This window comes from Eutrema salsugineum, unplaced genomic scaffold, assembly GCF_000478725.1.
Source record: "Eutrema salsugineum unplaced genomic scaffold, Eutsalg1_0 scaffold_3, whole genome shotgun sequence".
NCBI lineage: Eukaryota > Viridiplantae > Streptophyta > Magnoliopsida > Brassicales > Brassicaceae > Eutrema > Eutrema salsugineum.
Window position 1 is genome coordinate 12,836,478 of NW_006256756.1, and position 6,011 is coordinate 12,842,488.

At 43.6% G+C, this 6,011-nt stretch overlaps 6 non-coding genes across 6 annotated transcripts; all 6 read right to left on the reverse strand.

Moving 5' to 3' along the window:
* Positions 1 to 440: 440 nt before the first annotated feature.
* Positions 441 to 559, reverse strand: LOC112085627. Its single transcript, XR_002898928.1, has one exon. It is a non-coding gene; the product is annotated as a 5S ribosomal RNA (ribosomal RNA).
* Positions 560 to 963: 404 nt separating this feature from the next.
* LOC112085757 lies at positions 964 to 1,082 on the reverse strand. Its single transcript, XR_002899056.1, has one exon. It is a non-coding gene; the product is annotated as a 5S ribosomal RNA (ribosomal RNA).
* A 406-nt stretch (positions 1,083 to 1,488) lies between these two features.
* Positions 1,489 to 1,607, reverse strand: LOC112085689. The gene has a single exon (XR_002898989.1). It is a non-coding gene; the product is annotated as a 5S ribosomal RNA (ribosomal RNA).
* A 406-nt stretch (positions 1,608 to 2,013) lies between these two features.
* On the reverse strand, positions 2,014 to 2,132 carry LOC112085530. The gene has a single exon (XR_002898834.1). It is a non-coding gene; the product is annotated as a 5S ribosomal RNA (ribosomal RNA).
* Positions 2,133 to 2,535: 403 nt separating this feature from the next.
* LOC112085667 lies at positions 2,536 to 2,654 on the reverse strand. Its single transcript, XR_002898967.1, has one exon. It is a non-coding gene; the product is annotated as a 5S ribosomal RNA (ribosomal RNA).
* Positions 2,655 to 5,842: 3,188 nt separating this feature from the next.
* LOC112085746 lies at positions 5,843 to 5,961 on the reverse strand. Its single transcript, XR_002899045.1, has one exon. It is a non-coding gene; the product is annotated as a 5S ribosomal RNA (ribosomal RNA).
* Between the last annotated feature and the right edge of the window lie 50 nt (positions 5,962 to 6,011).

Below are 6,011 nucleotides of genomic sequence, written 5' to 3' on the forward strand. Positions count from 1 at the left end.
CTGATGGGACTGGTGCATTAGTGCTGGTATGATCGCACCTGTTAGTATATCTATCGCAATAGCATATATGTTTTGGCTTTGAGACTGCAATGAAATCTCTTCGCGTGTGTTGCACTGTTTATATGGCTTTTCCGCCCAGCTGCGACGAGCATTCATGCCAAGATATATAAGTTAGGACACCACGTTTAACGAACCGGGGCTTATGTTTTAGAAAATGGCCTGGAAGAGGGTCTAAAACTCAAAATTTTGGCCTCGTAAACCACACCCATGGTCTTTAGACCCTATGGCACGCCCTAGAGCATTCTTGGGGCTTTCTGAAAAGTTGCTGTAGGAGGCGTGGTTCCACACGATCTCGAATTGGCGTCGTTCAAAAGATGCCTTGCATTTCAAATGAAAAGACCTAAAAAAAAGGAAACAAAAGAATCAAGAGGAACAAAAAAGGAGTGCAACACGAGGACTTCCAAGGAGGTCACCCATCCTAGTACAACTCTCGCCCAAGCACGCTTTACTGCGGAGTTCTGATGGGATCCGGTGCATTAGTGCTGGTATGATCGCACCTGTCAGTATATGTATCGCAATAGCATATATCATTTGGCTTTTAGTCCGCGATGAAATCTCTTCGCATGTGTTGCACTGTTTATATGGCTTTTCCCGCCCAGCTGCGACGAGCATTCGTTGCAAGATATATAAGTTAGGACACCACGTTTGACGACACTTAAACCGGGGCTTACGTTTTAGAAAAGGGCCCGGAAGAGGGTCTAAAACTCAAAATTTTGGCCTTGTAAACCGCACCCATGGTCTTTACACCCTTGGAACAAGCCAGAGAGCACACTTGAGGCTTTCCAGAAAGTTGCTGTAGGAGGCATGGTTCCACACGGTCTAGAAATGGCGTCGTTCGGAAGATGCCTTGTTTTTCAAATGAAAAGACCAAAAAAAAAACAAAGAATCAAAAGGAACAAAAAAGTGGTGCAAGACGAGGACTGCTAAGGAGGTCACCCATCCTAGTACAACTCTCGCCCAAGCACGCTTTACTGCGGAGTTCTGATGGGATTCGGTGCATTAGTGCTGGTATGATCGCACCTGTTAGTATATGTATCCCAATAGCATATATCCTTTGGCTTTGAGTCCGCGATGAAATCTCTTCGCATGTGTTGCACTGTTTATATAGCTTTTTCCGCCCAGCTGAGACGAGCATTCATGCCAAGATATATAAGTTAGGACACCACGTTTGACGACGCTTAAACCGGGGCTTACGTTTTAGAAAAGGGCCCGGAAGAGGGTCTAATACTCAAAATTTTGGCCTTGTAAACCGCACCCATGGTCTTTAGACCCTTGGACAAGCCAGAGAGCACACTTGGTGCTTTCCACAAAGTTGCTGTAGGAGGCATGGTTCCACACGGTCTAGAAATGGCGTCGTTCAGAAGATGCCTTGTTTTTCAAATGAAAAGACCCAAAAAAAAAAAACAAAGAATCAAAAGGAACAAAAAAGGAGTGCAACATGAGGACTTCCCGGGAGGTCACCCATCCTAGTACAACTCTCGCCCAAGCACGCTTTACTGCGGAGTTCTGATGGGATTTGGTGCATTAGTGCTGGTATGATCGCACCCGTTAGTATATGTATCGTATTAGCATATATCCTTTGGTTTTGAGTCCGCAATGAAATCTCTTCGCGTGTGTTGCACTGTTTATATAGCTTTTCCCGCCCAGCTGCGACGAGCATTCATGCAAAAATATATAAGTTAGGACACCACGTTTGACGACACTAAAACCGGGGCTTATGTTTTAGAAAAACTCCCGGAAGAGGGTCTAAAACTCAAAATTTTGGTCTCGTAAACTGCACTCATGGTCTTTAGACCCTTGGGCAAGCCCGAGAGCACTCTTGGGGCTTTCCGAAAAGTTGCTGTAGGAGGGGTGGTTCCTCACGGTCTTGAAATAGCATTGTTCGGAAGTTGCATTGTTTTTCAAATGAAAAGACCAAAAAAAAAAAAAAAAAAAATCAAGAGGAACAAAAAAGGGGTGCTAGACGAGGACTTCCCGGGAGGTCACCCATCCTAGTACTACTCTCGCCCAAGCACGCTTTACTGCAGAGTTCTGATGGGATCCGGTGCATTAGTGCTGGTATGATCGCACCCGTTAGTATTTGTATCGCATTAACATATATCCTTTGGCTTTGAGTCCGCATTGAAATCTCTTCGCATGTGTTGCACTGTTTATATGGCTTTTCCCGCCCAGCTGCGACGAGCATTCGTTGCAAGATATATAAGTTAGGACACCACGTTTGACGACACTTAAACCGGGGCTTACGTTTTAGAAAAGGGCCCGGAAGAGGGTCTAAAACTCAAAATTTTGGCCTTGTAAACCGCACTCATGGTCTTTAGACCCTTGGACAAGCCAGAGAGCACACTTGGGGCTTTCCAAAAAGTTGCTGTAGGAGGCATGGTTCCACACGGTCTAGAAATGGCGTCGTTCGGAAGATGCCTTGTTTTTCAAATGAAAAGACCCAAATAAAAACAAAGAATCAAAAGGAACAAAAAAGGGGTGCAAGACGAGGACTTCCAAGGAGGTCACCCATCGTAGTACAACTCTCGCCCAAGCACGCTTTACTGCAGAGTTCTGATGAGATCCGGTGCATTAGTGCTGGTATGATCGCACCTGTTAGTATATGTATCGCAATAGCATATATCCTTTGGTTTTGAGTCCGCAATGAAATCTCTTTGCGTGTGTTGCACTATTTATATGGCTTTTCCCGCCCAGCCGCGACCAGCATTCATGTCAAGATATGTGATATATTCATAAATTGCATCATTAGGTGTACATATTTTAGTCCAAATCATGTCTTATCTCATGCATTTTAGGTCTTTAAGCATTGTTTTAGGACTTAGGAGATTACATTAGGTCCAAGAGAGTTTTGCATGTTTTGGAGTGTTAAACAGGTGCTTTTGGAGCCAATTTGGAGTGGAGGATGTGATTCAGATGAAGAAATGGAGTTGGAATGATCAAAAATGGTAAAAAGGAGCAATTTTGGGTTTCTCGGCAAAATATGCTGTACTGAAAGTCGAAGATCCTCGGCCAAAATCCTTCCCGCGGGTAGCTTTCTCGGCCAAAAACACGTACCGCGGTCAAGTCTCTCGGCCAAAAATCCCGGGTGCAGATACATTTCCGAAATCGCGTCACCGGAAGATCTTGCCGGCCGATTCAGCTGTCGGATTCTTCATAAAAGTTGGAGATAACTGAGTCAAGAGTTCATAACAGTTGGAATCAAAGCATTTGACCCACGGATCTGAAAGATATGGTAATCTGAAGACAGACCTCTCTCGCATCCATTCCGGAGCAATCCGATACTCCTGAATGATCGCCTGTCCGGGGAACCTTCCGGTCCGATTCAGTTGTCGGGGGCTTCATCAAAGTTGGAGACGATTGGATCATGGATCCATAGCAAGTGGAATAATGGAATTCGGACTTGTGAGCAGAAAGTTGAGCTCGTCGGAAGAAACCCCTGTCTCGCTGCCGTCTTGGACCGACCCGATGAGCTCCGAAGAATGCGAAGGACGGCGCACTTCCAGGCAGATTCAGTTTCCGGGGTCTTCATAAGAATCAGAGATGTTTGAGTCCTCTTTCCAGAACGTCCAAGATCATCCAATTCAAATGTATGAGCAAGAAGTTAACGTCTCCGGAATGGACACATGTCTAGACGCCTTTCTCTGATCGTGTAAATGCATTGCGAAGATGAGCCCTCCAGGAAGCCTTCCACTTCCCAAGCGCCGATAGTTTCTTCACCAAAGATCGAGATGAATGAGTTATCTTTCTCATGGAACTGGTTTCAGGTCATTTGGAGTTACGAGCTGAAAGTTACACTGAACAGAAGAGAAGCTGCTCAATTCGGGTTTTAAGAGATGCGACTGTAAGCTAAGTGTTGTGTCCTACCTCGGCGTGAATACCTCGGCATGTATGCCGAGGAGGCATGTTTACGAAGCCTTGGGACTATACCTCGAGGTAGGACTTCGGCCTTTCAACACCGAGGCTCCCTTGATCACCAAAATGATCCCCAAACGACTAAGTGTTGAAGCAGACCTTGGTGTGAACCCTTCAGCATGCTATGCCGAGCTCCTATGTTACACAAACCTCGGGTACCAGGCACCTCGGCATGTATGCCGAGGTCCTCATCTCTCCAACCCAGATCACAAACAAATCCTCTTCACGTTTCAAAGCTTTAACCGGATCAAATGCCAAGTCTCATGCATGTTCTTCAAGTGTTCATCAAAGTTTCAACCCAGCACATGACCCCCTGGTGTATGGCCCTCGGTGTGAGACTTCTTCAGATGGCGAGGGGTGGCTCCAGCAACCCAGAAAGGGCGGGTCAGTACCCAGTTTGTCCTGGGCTGACCCGGCCCACACCCTTTTATATAAATAGTTTTTAGAGACTAAAACCCTAGTTATGCTTTATCTTATCCTCTAATCTGCCTCTTTTTGTTTTCTCTCTGCTTCTTAGTGTAAAAACGAGTTTTATCAAGAGATATCTAGCAGATTTAATCATCTTAAAGCTGTTTCTTATCATCTAATCATCTCATCTCTGCTTCTAATCATGATTAACACCACCTCTTGCAAAGGAAATGGTGTGTTAATCATGATTAGTGAGTAGTTATCTTTTAAGCTTCTAGGTGTGTAGATTAGGGTGCTTAGATGATCGGTTTATGATGTTTAGGTTCTAGATTCTCATCTCCTTTCCTTAGTTAGCTGCTCTTAATGCTAGATCTTTGCACATCACTCTGATCTAGACCTTAGTCATTTCTCCACCCACAAGGTGTTTGATGAAATGTCTGAATGAGCTAAGCTAAGGGTTTATGCCTTTTTCATCATGGGAATGATTTGTTAAATGCATGAATGACATATTAGAACTGTTTCTTAATGCTCACTGATTCATATTTCACAAATGATGATTTGGTTTGAAAGTGGATTAGTGTAGAGATTAGTGCCTTCATGAGAGGATTAGTCTAAATTTGAGTTCTAAGTTAATTGGTTTTGAGATCATGTGATTGCTTGTTGCTGCTTTCTGTGTAAGATTCGGTCTCCTTGAAATAGAAACCGTTTGGTCATTATTAGACTTGATACTTTATGCTTGTTGATTGCTTGATCTTGCTTAAGGTGAATTAATCTTGATTAAGTGATTTACAAAGAGTTTATTGTCATGGGAATGAATTAATCTGCTTTTGAAGTCTAGACTAAAGAGTAACTTGCATTGCATTATTGTTCTTAGCATCATGAATAAATCTCTAAAGCACCCTAATCAATGATCACATCTAGAGGTTTAGCTTTCTCTTTGTTTTGAATCTGAGTCTTTGTTTTGTTGTCTTGTTGCTTGTTCTTAAATTACTGCTTGTTTTTTTGTTTACTTTATATTTTAGATCACCTTGTTACCAACTCATCCGCTTGTTAGACTTGAATTAAGATAGCTCCTCATAGTTCTAGTGTCTAGAATCTCTCCATTTGGATTGATACCTCAAGTGCTACAATGACATGAGTAGTTGAGGAATTGATCAAGGATTGAAAAATTCCTGCTATCAATATGTAAGTTAGGACACCACGTTTGACGACACTTAAACAGGGGCTTATGTTTTAGAAAAGGGTCCGGAAGAGGGTCTAAAACTCAAAATTTTGGCCTTGTAAACCGCACCCATGGTCTTTAGACCCTTGGACACGCCAGAGAGCACACTTGGGGCTTTCCAAAAAGTTGCTGTAGGAGGCGTTGTTCCACACGATTTGGAAATGGCGTCGTTCGAAAGATGCCTTGTATTTCAAATGAAAAGACCTAAAAAAAAAAAAAAGAATCAAGAGGAACAAAAAAGGAATGCAACACGAGGAGTTCCCGGGAGGTCACCCATCCTAGAATTACTCTCGCCCAAGCAAGCTTAACTGCGGAGTTCTGATGGGAACCGGCGCATTAGTGCTGGTATGATTGCACCCGATAGTATATGTATCGCAATAGCATATATCCTTTGCCTTTGAGTCCGCAA